Source organism: Ambystoma mexicanum, chromosome 10, assembly GCF_040938575.1.
Source record: "Ambystoma mexicanum isolate Mex_15411 chromosome 10, UKY_AmexF1_1, whole genome shotgun sequence".
NCBI lineage: Eukaryota > Metazoa > Chordata > Amphibia > Caudata > Ambystomatidae > Ambystoma > Ambystoma mexicanum.
In genome coordinates this window covers 803522459-803540190 of record NC_090932.1, presented here as the reverse complement: position 1 = coordinate 803540190, position 17732 = coordinate 803522459, and the positions used below count along the sequence as shown (strand labels likewise).

The 17732-nt window shown below is 48.2% G+C and overlaps 1 protein-coding gene across 1 annotated transcript in view; it reads right to left on the bottom strand.

Moving 5' to 3' along the window:
- The window catches only part of SMC4 (structural maintenance of chromosomes 4), a 1048897-nt gene that overhangs the window by 805934 nt on the left and 225231 nt on the right, over nt 1-17732 (bottom strand). The window lies entirely within an intron of this gene.

Genomic DNA, 17732 nt, shown 5'->3' with positions numbered 1-17732 from the left:
GAGAAACAGGCTCAAACCAGTTTCGACGCACAGAGTAAAACCCAAGAAAGACCCCACACAGAAAATTGCAAAAAAGTAAGTCAGGGTCCATTTTGAAAAAAATGGTCACCCATGCGTGCTGTAATGCAGCAGATGGATCGACCTGCGGTAGAAAAGGAGAATAGTAGGAAAAATAAACCACCGCCACCTGCCATTTAAAGTAGGGAGGGTCACAAAAAGGTTACATGAGCATGTAGGATAAGGTGCTAAGTAACCCTCGCAGCACTCCACATAAGATGGTGTGTGCTGGACCTACAAAGAGAAAAGAGACGTCAATTTCACTTTATTAATCTTGGGAACTCTAGTTCACACGAAATGTTATTTAAACTTTGAGAGAAATCCAAAGGACTTCAGTGGCATTGCACTGAAGGTGCCGTTTGTCACCATACGAAAAGTAGATGCCTATGGAGTTTGTCAGACTCAAAAAACAGTGAGAACAGGGAATCCAAATCAGGTCAAAACACACGAGTGAGAAAGGTTTCACACACTTCATGGTTAAAATTAACAAGTCCTAAAGTCCAGCAAAATAACTGGGGGTCTGTAAGGTTGAAGGGAATTAGCACAGAACAAGTTACTTCTTACCTTGTAACGTTCTTTCGACGGGATGTTCCTCCGACGTATTCCTCATCTTAGATATCTCCTTCCAGCTCTGCTGGCCTCGGAAATTTTTTTCTCTAGAGGGCGCTGCGCGTCGGCGTCCTCCGAGTCGATGTCCTTCGACAGCCGCCGTATCGACGTCGACATCATCCTGCCTATAAAGGCCGCGCGCAGCGACCGTTGCTCAGTTCCGTTTTGTAGCCCACAATAATACTTTCTGGACTAACCAATCACCCTGAAGGAGCGTAAGCTGCAACAACAAGGGAAGTAGAACTGCGGGGATGGATGGGAGGGTCGATGAGGAATACGTCGGAGGAACATCCCGTCGAAAGAACGTTACAAGGTAAGAAGTAACTTGTTCTTCGAAGGGATTGTGTCCTCCGACGTATTCCTCATCTTAGATAGGCTCCCATAGCAGTATTCTATCGGAGGAGGGAGTACTGACTTCACGCTGTCTTCTATTGATGAATAGAATGCAGTACAGCCCTTCCAAACCTAGTCTCTTGACTGGAGGAGGAATCCAGATTGTAAAAACGTGTAAAGGTATGGACAGACGACCATGTAGCGGCCGCACAGATGTCTTTAACCGGCACGCCTCTTTTGAGGGCCGATGAAGCTGCAATACCTCTGGTCGAGTGAGCCCTAAGGTTTTGAGGGGGCTCCTTCCCTGCCAGTTTATAACATTCCAGAATGGCTAGAATGATCCATCTGGAAATGGTCTGCTTAGTTATTGGTAACCCCAGCTTGTGACCTGTGTAACCTACAAACAGCTGGTCTGCCTGTCTTATCTTGGCTAGTCTACTGATGTAGAAACTTAAAGCCCTCCTAGGGTCTAGCCTGTGTAACCTCTCCTCCTCTTTCCCCGGGTGAGGAGGAGGATAGAAAGATGGTAGGGTAATCTTCTGAGTGATATGGAATTCAGAAACCACCTTTGGGAGGAAATTAGGCTTCACTTGCAGGACAACTTTGTCTATGTGAAATATAGTATGAGGGGGTTTACAAGAAAGCTTGTAATTCGCTCACCCTTCTAGCAGATGTAAGTGCTATTAATAACATAGTTTTAAGGGTAAGGAATCTTAACGAACAAGAATGGAGAGGTTCGAAAGGTGTACCCATCAGGAAAGTTAGTACTAAGTTTAAATCCCATAGGGGAACTTGGAATGGTCTTGGGGGATAAACATTGGTTAACCCCTTTAGAAACTGTATTACCAAGGGTAATTTGAAATAGGATGGTTCTTCCGCAGTACGCTTAAAGATGGATAGCGCTGCGAGATAGCCCTTAATGGTGCCAACTTGAAGGCCTGAATTTGCCAAATATAGTAGGAAGGACAAAACCATTGGTGTACCACATGAAAAAGGGTTGATATTCTGTTCTCTACACCAGCTGCAAAATCTGTTCCAGCGGTATAAAGACTTTGTTGCTGGCCTCCTTGCCGAAAGCAACACCTCCGTAACATCAGGGAGGTCCCAATCCTTGTACCTCAGCCTTTCAGAAGCCAAGCGTGAAGGTTGAGGGTTTTGATGTCTGGATGGAGAACCTGACCTCCCTTCTGTGAGAGTAGGTTCTCTCTGAGTGGAAGTCGAATTGGAGGGCAGATGGACAGGTCTAGAAGGTCCGGGTACCACGTTCTCCTGGCCCAATCTGGGGCAATTAGGATCATGGTTTGCCGGAAACTTCTCAACCTCCTGATCATTTGAGGAATGACAGGGACCGGTGGGAACGCGTACAGAAGCGGAAACTCCCAGTCCACTATGAACGCGTCTCCCAGAGCTATCGGGGGAAATTCCCTTGAGCAGAACAGGTCGCACTTCCTGTTGACGCTGGTGGCGAACAGATCTACTTGAGGGGTTCCCCAAAGGGCGAAGATCTCTTGAAGGACTTCCTGAGCTAGCTCCCACTCGTGGGAGACTGTTCTGCCTGCTCAGAGCGTCCGCTGTCAAGTTCTTCTCTCCGGCTAGGTGAACTGCCGATAGAGGGATTCCTTCTTGGATTGCCCAAAACCAGAGCTGCATCGCCTCTCTGCACAGGAGTAGTGATCCTACGCCTCCTCTTTTGTTGAGGTAATGCATGGCCACCGTGTTGTCCGTCATTATCAGGACGTTCTTCCCTTGTACAGCTGGCAGGAACGCCTTCAGCGCAAGTCTGATGGCTCTCAGCTCTAACAGGTTGATGTGTAGTCTGGACTCCGATGGAGACCAACGACCGCTGATGGTCAAGTCGTTGGCGTGGGCTCCCCACCCCGTGAGTGAGGCATCCGTGACTTCTGTTATCTCCGGCCAGGGTTGCCAAAACTGTTCTCCTGACAGGCCCACCACTGAAAGTCTCGAGCCACCCTGCCGGGAACCTGAAGATCTGTCATTCTCCCTGAGAATTGTGACCACTGAGTCCTCAGTGCCCACTGGAGGGATCTCATTCTCAGGCGAGCCTCTGGCACTAGGAAGATGCAGGATGCCATGAGGCCTAGCAACCTCAAAAAGTCGAAGGCTGGGAGACGTTGGGCATGCTGGAACTTGGTAACCATCTGTAGAATATCTTGAGCCCTCACCTCTGGTGGCGAGGCTTTTCCCAGGGAAGTATCCAGGATCGCTCCTATGAACTGGAGTCTCTGCGATGGTATCATTTGTGACTTCTTTAAATTGAGGGAGAAGCCCAGTCTGTGAAGGAAGTGGCACACGTGATTTAGCTGGATATGAGCTTGTTCCGGAGAAACAGCCCTGATCAACCAATCGTCCAGGTAGGGGTAGACGTGAATCCCTTCCCTCCTTAGACTTGCAGCCACTACCGACATTAACTTGGTGAAGACCCTCGGGGCGGAGGTCAGCCCAAATGGCAGCACTCGAAATTGATAGTGAGAGTTGCCAATTGCGAACCTCAGGTATTTCCTGTGTTTGAGATGGATAGGCACATGGAAATAAGCGTCCTGAAGGTCCAGAGATACCAACCAGTCCTGGAACTGAAGGGCCTGGAGGATCTGAGAAAGAGTGACCATCTTGAATTTGTCTTTTCTGAGGAATTTGTTCAATTCTCGCAAGTCCAAGATGGGTCTCATTCCTCCGTCTTTCTTTGGAATGAGAAAGTAAGGGGAGTACCAGCCCTTGTTCCTCTCCGCTACAGGTACCGGTTCTATGGCACTCTTCTCTAGCAGATCCCAAATTTCCTGCAAGAGGAGCGGATCTGGAGCTTTCTGAGAGCTGATCCCCGGTGGATGACTCGGGTATACGTATGAAAGGCAGGCAGTAACCTTGGCCAACTGTTTCCAATGCCCAAGCATCTGACGTGATAGCCTGCCATACCGTCAGATGTTGAGTCAACCTGCCTCCTACAGGTGTCCTGTGAGGGAAGTCCTCAGAGTGGTTTTGGGGTGGCTGATGCCGATGGTAAAGAGGCACCTGCTGTTGCTGCGGCTTTTGAATATCTACCCTGTCCACCTCGGGTAGATCTTTGACCCCTTTGAGCCGGTCGTCCTCTACCTCTTCCGAATGCGGGGTAGAAGCGAAAGGACTTGCCCCTCGCAGAGGTTCCTGTGGGACGAAAAGGAGTCCGACGGATTGCAGCTCCTAGGGATTTTGCTGCTGCTTTTGAAGTTTGCAGTTTCTCTAAACTGTCATCCGCCTTTTTCCCGAACAAAGAAGAGCCATCGAATGGCATGTTCAAGAGCCTGGCTTGCACATCTGGGGCAAAACCCGACTTTCTCAACCAAGCGAATCTCCTGGTTGATGTACTTGCCGCCATTGCTCTGCTGATACTGTCAGCCGAATCAATGCCCGTCTGGAGGGATTCGCACATAGCGTCTTTACCGTCCTGTATAATATTTAGGAACGCATCCCTTTCTTCTCCCTCCGGTATGCAGTCAGCCGCTGTAGAAGCACACTCCCAAAGTGTATGGCTGAACCTAGCAAGGGTGCAAGTAGCATTAACAGATTTTAACGCCATGCTACATGCTGAAAAGACTTTCTTTGCCATAGCATCATATTTTTTATCGTCCCTGTCCTGTGGGACGGTAGGATAAGCCGTCTTGACATCGGTAGAGGATGCTGCCTGTACCACCAGACTTTCTGGGGATGGGTGTTTAGACAAAAACTCTGGGTCTGTAGAAGATACCCTGTACTCTGTAGACAGTTTTTTTTTATTTACTGCTGGTACTACATCTGGGGTTTCCCAGTTTGTCATGATCTTTCTCTGAAGAGCTTTATGAAAAGGCACCACAGGATCCTCCTGTGGGCCTTTGTCAAGAATATCCGTGAGGTCATCTTGTTGGTCATTAAGGCTCTGTAGGGGGTTTCAGCATGCTCCCCCGGGTCTGGCTTAGCAAACTCCACCTCAGGGGAAGTGTCTAACCCACTTGCCTCATGTAAAGAATCATGAAGATCCTTTAATCTGCGCTCTTCAGAGGAAAATTCCTCTCTAGCTGGGGTTACAGGTCCCTGTAACTCAAATGTGTCTTCCTGTTCAGAACAATTGAGAACTATTATCCTCAATTTTAGAAGAGGGTGATTTGTCTGAACTCATAAAGGGAGTAAATCCCATTTCCAAGGCAGAGGGTGCCGAACTTGTCATTATTGGCCTCGAAAACGATGTCGTCGACGCCGAAGGCTTCGAGCGTGGCGTCGAAAACAGAGGCGGAGGCCTCGAAGACCGACAGAATTGGAATTCTACTCGACAATATCGAAGCCATCGACGTCGAGGGCCTGGGGATAGTCACTGGATGTGTGGTAACCGTGTCTTTTCTTGGCGTCGACGCTGGTGTCGAAGCTGGCGTCGAGTCGACAGACCCGTGTGTCGAAGGTCCCTTCGACAACGGCGAAGACATTGACCTCGACGGAACCTTCAAGGAAGGTTTGGAGGTCATAGTCCTGCTCGAGGGTTCGAGACGCGCTTGAGAGGTTTCCTTCGCCGGGTACTGCGACTCGCAGCGTTTTTGACCTTTGGGTCTTTCGACCAGAGCATCGCTCTCGGCAGTCTTCGAGGGGGTCGAGGCCGCTTTCTCGAAGACGCTCATCATATTTTTGCGGAATTCCTCCCATTCAGCCCGGGAACTATGTTTCGTGGGGCAAGGGATTCTTTTTGGCGAAACAGAGGAAGAGGAAGACGGAGAAGGGGATCTTCGACGTCTCCTCTTCGAGTGCTTCGATCTCGAGGAGTGATGAGACCCACTCCGAGACCTGGAGCGCGAATGGTGACGAGGAGACGAATGTCTCGACTTCGTCGACGAAGAAGCTTTAAGAGTCTTACCTTTCTCCAGCTTCTCCCTACGCTCCTTCAGGGCCTTAGCTGTCATGGACATACAGTCCTCGCACTCCGAACAATGGTGTTCAGCTCCCAAACACCACAGACAAATTCTGTGAGGATCGGTCAACGACATCTTTTTCCCACAATCTCGACATTTCTTGAAGCCGGATCGAGGAGTTGTCGGTTCCGACGAGGAAGCCATCGAGTACGGATCGAATAACTCGAGGTAAATAGGATTAATCTGACTAAGAACTGAGCAACGGTATTCCGAGGCACTGAGTAAGCGCGGAAAAACGGAACTGAGCAACGGACGCTGCGCGCGGCCTTTATAGGCAGGATGACGTCGACACGGCGGCTGTCGAAGGACGTCGACGCGCAGCGCCCTCTAGAGAAAAAACTTCCGAGGCCAGCAGAGCTGGAAGGAGATATCTAAGATGAGGAATACGTCGAAGGACACAATCCCTTCGAACTGAGAATTCTCCATAACAGGAGTCCACACCTCCGCAGCCCTTTTGTCTTTCACCTTGCCTGAAAGGGACCAACTCAGTGGGGGGCTGTCCTGATTAAATAGCCATACTGCCCCTTTCTGTAAACTGAAGGGAGACATTGCAGAAGTTGTGCTATAGTTCCTGTTAAATACTACGAATATGGAAGCTGCTGACAAGTCAACCACTACAGCTGAAACCGAAGAGGAAGTCGTCTGAAGCAATTTCCAGTGACGAGAGCCTGCTGTGTAAGCGGAACCGGATGCAATCCTTCCTTCCAATCAACCTGGGTGTCCCGAATGTGATGACTCCTACCCAGAGCCTGATGTGATCCACTAGTCTCAAGGAGACCTGCAATTCGAGCCATCCCACAACGTGCTGCAACCTTGCTGGGCTGTAAACCACCAATACCCTAGGACTTCGAGCCTGAGTGCGGTGCATGGTCTTCCGAAGTCCGAATCCGTCCAAAACTTTGGTGGACTACTGCTGGACGTCCATTGACACAATATGAACCCCTTAAATCCCCTGTAAGGGAGGAAAGGTCTATTCAGACCACCCCTGACATTCCCGCGTGAAATGGATTTTGGGTTTACCCAAATGGCGGGAGACGTCACCACGTTTGTCTGTTCTAATAATTTGGCCTCAATGTAATCACAAAAAAAAAATACAGTAAACAAAGCCATTTGGGGGTGACGTAGACACTCCATTTTGTGACGCCCTAAAACGCCATCTTTCTAGGCCCCGTTATGATTTCTAAAAAGCCATCTCTCCCTCTGATCAGCGCCATGCACAGAAAGCCAACCCTCCACCTCCTGGCAGCTCCGCACAGACCCATTTCTCACGGAAGCACCTGGCCATGTATTGTTGCAATTATTCAGTAACCTTCCCTCTTCCTCTGAGCTCATTGCCTTGCATATGACCGGAGCAAACCCTAACCTGCATGCTCATCCATCTTCACAAACCTGCCTGTGCCCCCTTAGCCCCCACTTTAGAGGTTCCAGCTTACAGACTCTTGGCCCACCCACTCTTTGAACTTAACTGCTGGAGGACCCTTCCCCATGGACCACCCTAAATTGCCCACCATATACCTAATCCTGTGTGATCATATATCCTCCTCTAAAACTAACATCCACCCATCCACTCGATTCAATTGCGAGGTACCGGGAAGAATAAATCACAGATCAAACCTTGTTAAGGCACATGGGAGAAGTGGCTAAGGTACCCATGCCCCCATAAAGGCATGGGTTAGAATGCGTATACATTGGTCCACATTGTATTGCCTCCTCCATCGAAGTAATGGTTTCATATCTAACATTCTTTGCATGCCAATGGTCATTGTGAAGTTTAGATTAGTTGGGATTGACATTTTGTGAACCAAGCCTGACTTTCACACTGTGAAGATGAGCCCAGCTGACTTGTGTGCCAACTGACCGCCCCAGCCAAGGCAACCAATCGGAGCCCAACATCAACTACACTCCATACTGGACCGTGCAGCCCGTCCAACTGAAACTGTTATATTGTACTATATGTCATTACATCACTAATGAAGATTTGTTGGTTCATAATGTGCTGCCGGTGTATTGTTGGGCAGAGTTCTCTGCGAGCACATCTTTGGAAAAAAAAATTTTCAACTTGCAATCTATCTCCTGGTCTCATTCCTTACTGGAGCGTGCCCTTTTATTTGGTTTATTTTTTGTATCATGTTGGGGTCAGGCACCTTCACCCCTCACCAGAGTGCATGACCGAGAGTGAAAATAATCCGACTGGTGATATTCGTTCATCTGGCTGCTGTAATAAAACAGCAAATCCACAGAGCCTTGAAAATCCATGAAGTATCCTTTGCTGGAAGCCTCTTCCGACTGATGCAAGTTAACATCCAGTGTCCAGCTTGTTCGTCTCCAGATCAAGAAAACAAGGGACAAGGCCCTGTGCTGCTGCATCCTGAAGGCATCCACTCCGAAGCTCTTTTCTCCTAAAGTACTGCGTAGCCTTGGGTAATACTTCCCTTAAATCGGGTGTGCATTGTGTGATGCCAAGTGCGATTTGTGTGGTTGGGAGTTTGCTCATACCACTTGCCCAGGCCTAATGCTGGAACGCATTTAGGAAGCCTTCTGTGAAGTCCCTGAACACTAACTCTGAAAGTGAATAATTGTTTATTTAATAAGTTCTCATATGGAACTTTGACTTTACTAAACTGAACCCCATCTCAACCTGACCTACAGCTGGCACCTAGACCACTAGGATCCCTCTCCTGCCTCTTATAAAACTCAGGCAATAGACTAGGGAAGCACTGCATAAGAGTATTCTGCTTTGAAAGTGCAAGTGTAAAGGTACTTGCTAAAGAAGTTAGTGTGGTAACCATCTGTGAAAGAAGTTATAAAGTGTCATTAAGCTTGTGCTTACCTTGCAGTTGCATTCTGCCCCACTAAAAAGTGTATAAGACAATGCATTACTTACCGTAAAAGCATTTCTGATGGTTGTATCTGCTTAGATTCACATGCTGTGCATAGTCCGACATCCAGTGGTCACTGCGGAGCATTGCATTTTGTTTTTCGTAGTCGAAAAGGGGACGTCGACAAGGTGTGTCTAACACTATCCCTATAGTGACGTGCGGTGTACCCACAATCCCTCACGCGTCGAGGTCCCTCTATTTCTTCTGCCCTGAGGGAGCCTTCTAGACGTGAGTGAGTACAGAAAAGAGATGTAGAAAGATGTCTATGTTCCTTCCATCCGAGCTGGGAGGAAGGGTGGGCGCATGTGAATCTAAGCAGATACAACCATCAGAAACGCTTTTACGGTAAGTAATGCATTGTCTGATGTTTGTTAATCTGCTTAGAATCACATGCTGTGCATAGACTAGCGAGCAATACCCAGAGTTGGAGGTGGGTTGTGAGAAGGAACAGTAGAGAAAAGATATCTTAGTACTGCTTGTCCCACCTAGGAATCAGATCTAGAGTGGGCATCTAGACAGTAGTGTTTGTAAAGGTGTGTACAGAACTCCAGGTTGCTGCTTTGCAAATGGACTCAAGGGGAACATTTGCAATGAATGCTATGGATGCCCCAGTGCCTCGAGGAGTGTGCTCTTGGTTTGAAAGGTAGTTCTCGCTTAGCAAGAGTGTGACAGAGTGATGCATTGAACAATCCATCTAGATATAGTGGACTTTGTGACTGCATCTCCTTCTCTCCCTGCTGCCACAGAGACAAAGAACTGATTAGTCTGTCAGTGGTCTAGTTCTTTCCATATAAAACATGACAGCTCTGTGCACATCAAGTGTATGCAGGCTTTTTTCTCCCAAATTTGAAGTGTTTTGAAAGAACGTTGGTAATTCTATTGACTGGTTGACATGGAATTTCGAGATGCATTTCGGTGCAAACCTTGGGTGTGTGCGTAGAACCACCTTATCTTTGTGAACCGTTACAAAGGGGTCTAGAACAGAAAGCCTGTAGTTCACTTACTCTCCTAATGGAGGTGATAGCTATTAGGAAGGCGGTCTTAAGAGTGAGGTCTTTAAGAGTTGCCTTGTGCATGGGTTCAAAGGGTGAGCCCATGAGCCTGGTAAGTACCACATTTAGGTCCCAGCCGGGAGCTGGGTTCGCTATCGCAGGGTGTATTCTCTTTACCCCTTCCATAAAGGCTTAAATAACTGAGACTTTCCACCATGACACTAAGTTGGGAAGTGGTGTATGCAGAAAGTGCCGCTAGGTGGACTTTAATAGAATTAAATACTAGACCCGAGTCCAGTAAATGGGTCAGGTACAGAACAATTTGTGTGGGAGAGCAGTCAACAGGGTTGCTGTTTCTTCCTTTACACCAGAGGACAAATCTCTTCCATTTGCTAGAATAACAGTGACGAGTGTTAGGCTTTCTAGCCTCCGAGGATGTCCATGCATCTCTGCGGGAGTTGTAAATATCCAAATTCTATGATCTCAGGAGCCAGGCTGCTAAGTTTATGGTCTGAGGGCATGGATGTAGTGTCCTGCCCTTGTCCTGTGACAGCATGTTGTACGGGCAGGGAAGTTTCACTGGAGGAGATTGAGACATCTCCATCAAGTGAGCGAACCATGGCTGCCGGGCCCACATTGGGGCCACTAGTATCATGGTAACTTGTTCCTGGTGCATCTTGTCCACAATCTTGAGAAGGGGAGCCGGGGGGCGGGGAGGAGGATGTGGGAGCGTAAACAAGTTACCCTTACCATGGAATCGATACTGTTCCCCTTGGATTGGTTCTGGGGGTACCTGGAGGCGTAATCTTGGCATTGTGAGTTCTCCAGGGTTGCAAACCGGTCTATTTCGGGGAACCCCCATTGCGTGAAGATGTCTAAGATGATGTCTTCATGCAATCGCCATTCATACTCTTCGGGCAGGGGGAAGTCTCTGCTGAGTTTGTCTGCTAGCAGATTGAGTTCCCCTGGTACGTGTTGTGACAGTAGGAACATGTGTTTGAGAGCCCACTTCCAGATGTTCTGAGACAGCTTGGACAGTCCTGGAGAATGAGTGCCCCCTTGTTTGTTGAGGTAGTACATGGCTGTGGTGCTGTCCGTGAGGACCATCACGGTCTTCCAATGTAGGTGTGCCTGGAAGGCTTTTAGTGCCTTGAACACAGCCAGTAGCTCCAGCAGGTTTATGTGCTTTGATGCTACGCTTGGAGTCCACACTCCGTGAGCAGTCTGATGGGATAGGTGAGGCCCCCCCCCATCCTGTGAGGAATGCGTCTGGTTAGAGTGGCTTCCACTGCGGGGGTGGCAAATGGTTTTCCTTTTACCTGGTTTTCCTTCGACCACCACCATAGCAAGAGAACCAAGGCCTGCGAGACCACCACTAGATCGTCCCATTGTCCGCTGGCCTGACACCACTGGCTGTTGAGCCACTCTTGCATTGGGCGCAGGCGCGCGTGAGGTACCAAGTAAATACATGACGCCATCATTCCTAGCAAGTGCATTGCTTTGCGTACCGTCACCTCTCAACCTGCTACATATTGAGGGATCTGAAACAGCATGTTTTGGACCCTCTCGTTGGAGGGGAAGACAAGGCCGTCCTTTGTTCGAATTAGAGCCCCTAGGAATTGCTTGACCTGGCTGGGGTCTAGGCTTGACTTCTATTCGTTGACAGAGAAGCCCAGTTGGAACAAAAGGTCTACAGTCTTTTGGGTATTTGAGAAGCATGTCTCGTAAGAATCCCCTGTTATGAGCCAATCGTCGAGGTAAGGGTATACTGGGATGGACAACCTGCGCAGGTGGGCCGCTGCCACTGCCTATACTTTTGTGAATACCCTCGGTGCTGATGCCATCCCGAAGGGTAGAACTCTGAACTGGTAGTGTTTGCCCTCTATCATGAACCTGAGGTCTGTGCGCTGGCAACATTAAAATATGAAAGTATGCATCTTTCATGTCCAGTATTGTCATGTAATCTCCTTGTGATAGCAGGGGGATCACTTCCTGTAAGGTCACCATACGAAACTTTTGAGGTTTGACAAATTTGTTCACTGGGCGCAGATCTAATACAGGGCGCATGGTTAGATCCTTTTTGGGTACAAGGAAGTACACTGAATAAATACCTTCTGTTACCTGAGATGGAGGCACGACCTCTATGGCTCCTTTTTCCAGTATCTGTTCAACTTCTTGTAGAAGGATGGCGAGGTGTTCTGGTGTCATGTGTCATCCCCTTGGGGGTCTGTACGTTGGGGAACTGTTGAATTCTATACAGTAGCCGCGGGCTATGGTTGATAGTACCCAGCGGTCTGAAGTTATTCCCTCCAATGCTGGAAGAAAGGATGTTAACCGGCCCCCAACCGGCGATGCATGGGAGGGGACCCAAATCTTAGAGTCATTTGGTATTGGTGGCTTGGGAACCTCTAGGGGTGGAACCACGACCTCTCCCTTTGGCACAGCGTTGTCCTCTCTGATTGTATTGCCCACTGGTTTCTTGGTTAGAGTACCAGTTTTTTGCAGAGTATTGCTGCTGGCGTTGTCCTCGAAAGAAGCGCCTATTGCCATAGCCACGTTTGTTAGGAGGTCTAGAAATCTGGTCTAGGGTTTTGATGGTGTCAAACTCTTTCTTTGCCGTTTCTAGTGCCTCATCAACCGCCTTTCCAAAGAGGTTGGCATCTTCTATAGGCTTGTTGATTAGAGATGCTTGTTTCAGGTTTAAACCCCGAATTACCCAGCCAGACATGGCGTTTGAGGAGTATTCCTTGGACTAGGGAATGGCGAGCCGTTTCTGCAGCATCCAGAGTGTTTTTCACGATCCTTTGATGGACTAGGGTCCCTTCAGTAATCATGGCCAGAAGGCGTGTACGTAGGGGTTCTGGTACCTCCTCGGCGTCCTTAGGTAGCTTGCTCCATTGTGCATCTGCGTAACTTGCTAGCAAGGAGTGGTTTACAATCCTTGCGGAAAAAGCAGCAGAGGCTGTGATCCTCTTCCCCAGGGCATACAATTTTTTACCCTCTATCTGGTGGTGCTTCGCTGGTAGACAGTGGGACCCCTGCTCTTTTCCTTGCATTTGTCACCACTAGGGAGTCTGGTACAGAGTGGCCCCTGACGTAAAACGGGTCTGAAGGAGAGGGACTGAATAGTTTCTATCCTGGGGTTGACCCCTCTGACCAACCCGGGTGTAGGTAGTGAAGGGATAATTCGTCTCCTTACTGAGGCGAGGAAGGGAATGGTTTGGCTCACAGGGGTTTCTCCTTGAGTACCTTCTCCACAAAGTCAATATCAGGAGAAATCTCCCCAGTGTATTTCAAAATGCGTTGAGGTCTTGCATTGTAGTGCATTAAATGTAGGTTGATCGTCTATAGGTGACGTCTTCCAATTAGGTGAGTCCTCGTGAGGGGACAGGTTTAGTGCATCAGGGTCCGAAAACGCTGATGGGGACTGCCAGGGCTGTGAAGCACCTTCCTCCGAGTCTTCTCCGAAGCCCCCCCCCCCCCCCACCTATATCTGGATTTTCTTCAAGACCCTATTCCTCTAGGTTTTGTTCATCTTCGTTGCCTAAAAAGTCATCCTCCTCCTGAAAGTGGGGGTCCTCTTCAGTGAGGTCATATAAATCTACATCCACTTGGGAGGGATTAAACCGCCTAGGGAATTTAGCCCTGGGGTCCATTTGATGTCCTCTTGGGTGGTGGTAGGTTTTGAGTCTCCATAAACCTCTCCATACAGAACTGGAGTCTCTCCAGAGTCTGGGGTACCCCTGAGCGATCTTGGGGGTGGAAAAAAATAGGGTTTTGGCCTGAAAATGCTTTGACCTCTCCCATAACGTCGAAGAAAGGTCTCCGTCGCCATCTGAAAAGCCTTCTGGTAGGCTAGGAGTGCCTTTAGATGAAGGGGCAGTTCCTGCCTTCCTTCCGACCTTTTCAGCGTTTCTCTAGCCTTCTGAGCGGTATTCGGCGTATCTTTCGCCGTCCGCGGAAACGATCCTCGCCAGGCTCTCGACGACTAATCTGTCTGTGGAGGGCTCTGGTATTGACGTTACGGGCGTCGCGCGCTCTGACGGAGTGCTTTGTCTGGCGGAAGCCCAGTCGCTGGTCGCGTCTGCGAGGGGGGCTTAAGACTCTTATGGTCTGAGGACGCCGCCGGTGGAACCTGCGCCTCCGTTGGCGCTGATGGGTTCTTAGTCTTTGACGAAGAAGCACCGTGGATTATGTGTTTATGGGAGTGTTTTTTGTGTGCGTCAGTGTTGCCGGGGTGTTCATCCCCATAAGCAAGGCATGAGCCGAGCTTGTCGGGCCGGGACAGACGAGGAGCGCGAGCGCTCCTTAGAGAGGTTTAGGACTTCCGAAACGGATGTTGGGTTATCACATTCCTCGTCACTTTCGGCGGCGGCGGGTAAGGAATCGGACCTCGACATGGCGTAGGCCACCCACCTTTTGACCCTGCGGTCCTTTAAAGTCTTAGGCTTAAGAAGCTGACAAGCCGCGCAGCCGTCATCCCTTTTGGTCAAGGGGCAAGCAACAGTTACACCGTTCATGCTCGTCTTTCCAGGTACACTTGCCGTAGCACCACGGGCAAAACCTAAAGGGTGTCCTCTCCATAGCGGAGGAAATATTTCACTGTGATAACACCGACGGAAAGGGAGGAGAAAAGGAAAGGCATTCTCAGAGAAACAAGAAATGTCCCACGACCCCACTCTACCTACTCTCTTTTGGCCAGCGAGGCCAGGCCACGTGTTCGGCAGCGCCGAAGGATCTCCTCCGTCTCGTCCCCACCGTCAAAGTTCTTACTCGGTGGAGAAATGGCTTCGCAGCTCCGTCGAGGGAGGGATCTTATGTAAGTAGATATTAATAAATAACCACAGTTCGAGTAAATGAATTTGCAATGTCTCTCGAGGAGCTCCACGTAAAAGCGACCAATATCTGGGCGGAAAAAAAACAATCTGAGGGACCTCGACCCGTGAGGGATTGTGGGTACACCGCACGTCACTATAGGGATAGTGTTACAGACACGCCTGGTTGACGTCCCCTTTTCGACAACGAAAAACAAAATGCAATACTCTGCAGTGACCACTGGATGTCGGACTATGCACAGCATGTGATTCTAAGCAGAATAACAAACATCAGAAACTGCTTTATTAACTTCAAACAGTGCCCCCCCACCTCTAAAAAGTAATAAGTGTTGGCAATGTTTTATCATTGCTTAACTGAATGAATGTAAAAGCTCACCAGTAGGGTGTACCTGCCTTGAAATACATTGGGTCTCTTAAAGTGAAACATTGGGTTTTGCTTTCCCTGGTCGGCTTATACACATTCCAATACCTACCTTTAAGTAGCTGGCAGCTCCTTTAAAATGTATTTAGGACTTACTCACCTTGAATAGCTGCTGCTTCTCTAAACTTTTAACACTGGGTTGTGCTTCTCTGAATTGCTTAGTGCAGTCTAAAATAGTTAAGGGTTCATACTTATAGCTCGAAGACCCTCCAGAAAGTATATGATCGTTCAGAAGCTCTGAAATGAGTTCTAAAAAGTAATGTGGCAATATGTATACTTATAACCGGGTTGGTGTATTATGTGATTTCATAACCGAGTTTCACGACATGACTGACAGGGTCAACTGCCCTTTAAATACTGATTGTATTCTAAAAGTATATCTAACCTGGTTTTATTCCCCCAAGAATAGTATATTACTATCCTGAATGTATAACCTTAGGTTTGACTCATCTTGACTTGCTTCTTGAAGCTGTAAATTAGGTTACACCTTGGTTTGCATACCCATAGGTATAGTTAGATTTTATGGTTGTGTTTACATGATGTTCTAGTACTTACCCAAGATTCATCTTAGTCTACTTGTATTTAAAAAAAACCTTCATTTTTACAATATATTGTGATTCAGTGTTTCTTTGGACCATATGTATGCTATAATGTCTTTGTACGAAGCTACAGCCCTTGCTCCCTCCTGAGATAAGCCTGGCTGCTCTGTCCATGTTACCCCATCCTCAGGTGGCACAGTCTTATACTAAGAGTGGAGCTTATGTACTGCCTCATTGGAACGGTTTTATGAAGGGGCAGCGGAACTCACTGTTTCAACTAGTTCAGCAAACTAACATTCATTGCAGGATCCTTAATTTTCCAATCACTCCAAAGTAACTGTGCCGTCCCTTTTCTACAAAAAGGACACTTGTTACTGAGCAAGCATTATGTATATTCTTATGCATCCCGTGAAAATATATATATATATATATATATATATATATATATTAATGTTAAAGGTCATTTGTACCGCGCACTATCACCACCGGAGTGGTCCCCTGGCGGCTCTGAAAGAGGGGGGATGGTGGGTGGAGGCTGGAAAAGTGCAAGATTGCAGTGATGTGCTGTTGGCAGCCTCAGCCCGGTGGTTCCGTCGGCTGGGCCTGGGGTGTATGCGGCCGGTAGTCGTCGTGTGCTGATGTGCGAGTGTGTTTTTTTGTTTTGTTGTTGCAGTGTAGTGAAGTTCGTGCGGTTTGCTGCGCTAGAGGTTTGTGGTTGTGTTTGGTTTGGAGTTTGAGAGGTGTATGCAGAGAAGGAAATTGTTAATGGTATTCGTTAGTCATCTCTATCCTGGACTGAAACCGGTTGGGCTTGTGTAATCTTACCCGACGGGATGCTTGTACACCCTGAGCCTCAGGAGGTACGTGCCCGATTTTCCATTCGAGGCCGTTTGAGGATCTAGCTGTCCCCTCCGCCCGCTCCCTTAATAATCTTGCATGCTCCTCCCCCCCTCCACATGACTAGCTGCTATTGTCCATACACCCGGTTGTGTGGTGATTGGTGGTATCTTGTCTGTTCCACAGCCTCGTGGGACCTAGTTGTGGCTGTGAGGGCGGTGGGGGATGGTAAGGGATGGCTGGAGTAGTTGTATCCGTTTCTCTGGGTCTCGCGGGTGGACCCTTGTGTCCAGCGTCAGCCCTGCTGGTGCCCAGGGTACTTCTGTCGGTTCTAGCGGTTTGTCACTGTCCTTTTTTGATGATTCGTTTGTCTTGTTGTTTCGGTTTTAGTCTCCGGTGTTGAAGAGGTAGGTTTTTAGTAATTTTCTGAATTTAAGGTGGTCTTTGGTGTTCCTTATCAATTTTGGGATGTTGTTCCAGGTTTTTGAGGCTAAGTGGTAGAAAGCGGTGCCTCCGAGTTTCTTCTTGATGTAAGGTTTTTGTTCCAGTCGGATTTCGTTGGTTGACCCGAGTGGTCTCGTTGGCTTGTAGATTGTTATTTTTTTTTGTAGGAATTCGGCTCCTTGTCCGCTGTAGATATATAGTATTTTTCCTAGTGTTCATTGAATGCAAGAATATTCTTCATGTCCAAATGCAGCTTGGCCTAGTGTTTGCATGATTGTTGAGTGAGCATCTACTTTGTGTCCAATGCATTTAAGTGTGTCCATTTCCACGATTGTGTAAATTTGCTCTTGACATTTGTAGTTAAAACATGTCAATTTCTTCAATCAGATTCATCTCTAAAATCGTCCGAGAATAGGGTCAGTAGGGTTGTCTCAGCAAATACTGTCTCCCTTGTTTGCGATACGGCAGTGGAGAGGGGACCAGTTCCATAAATTATACAAGTCTTCCATCCCTACAATACGGAGGTGGGAGAGGGGCCGACGCTACGGATGAGTTCATATGCATCTCGACAATATGTGGTGGGCTTGCCCTGCTCTGCATGCATTCTGGGAAAACTCATGTCCAGAGGTGTCTGTGATGGTGGATGTAATCATCCTCCCTGGCTCTTCCAAGAATGCTACGGCAAAATGCCCAAGTTAAAATGTAGATTTTTGCCCACGGCTTCCTCACCGCTTAAAGAGTCTTGCTGCTACACTGTAAACGACATGACCCCCACTACAATTGCAGATAGGTTAAGAGATCCAACATAGAAACAATATTTTCACATAATTACGGCCGGATTGCGGCCCTAAGGACATCTGT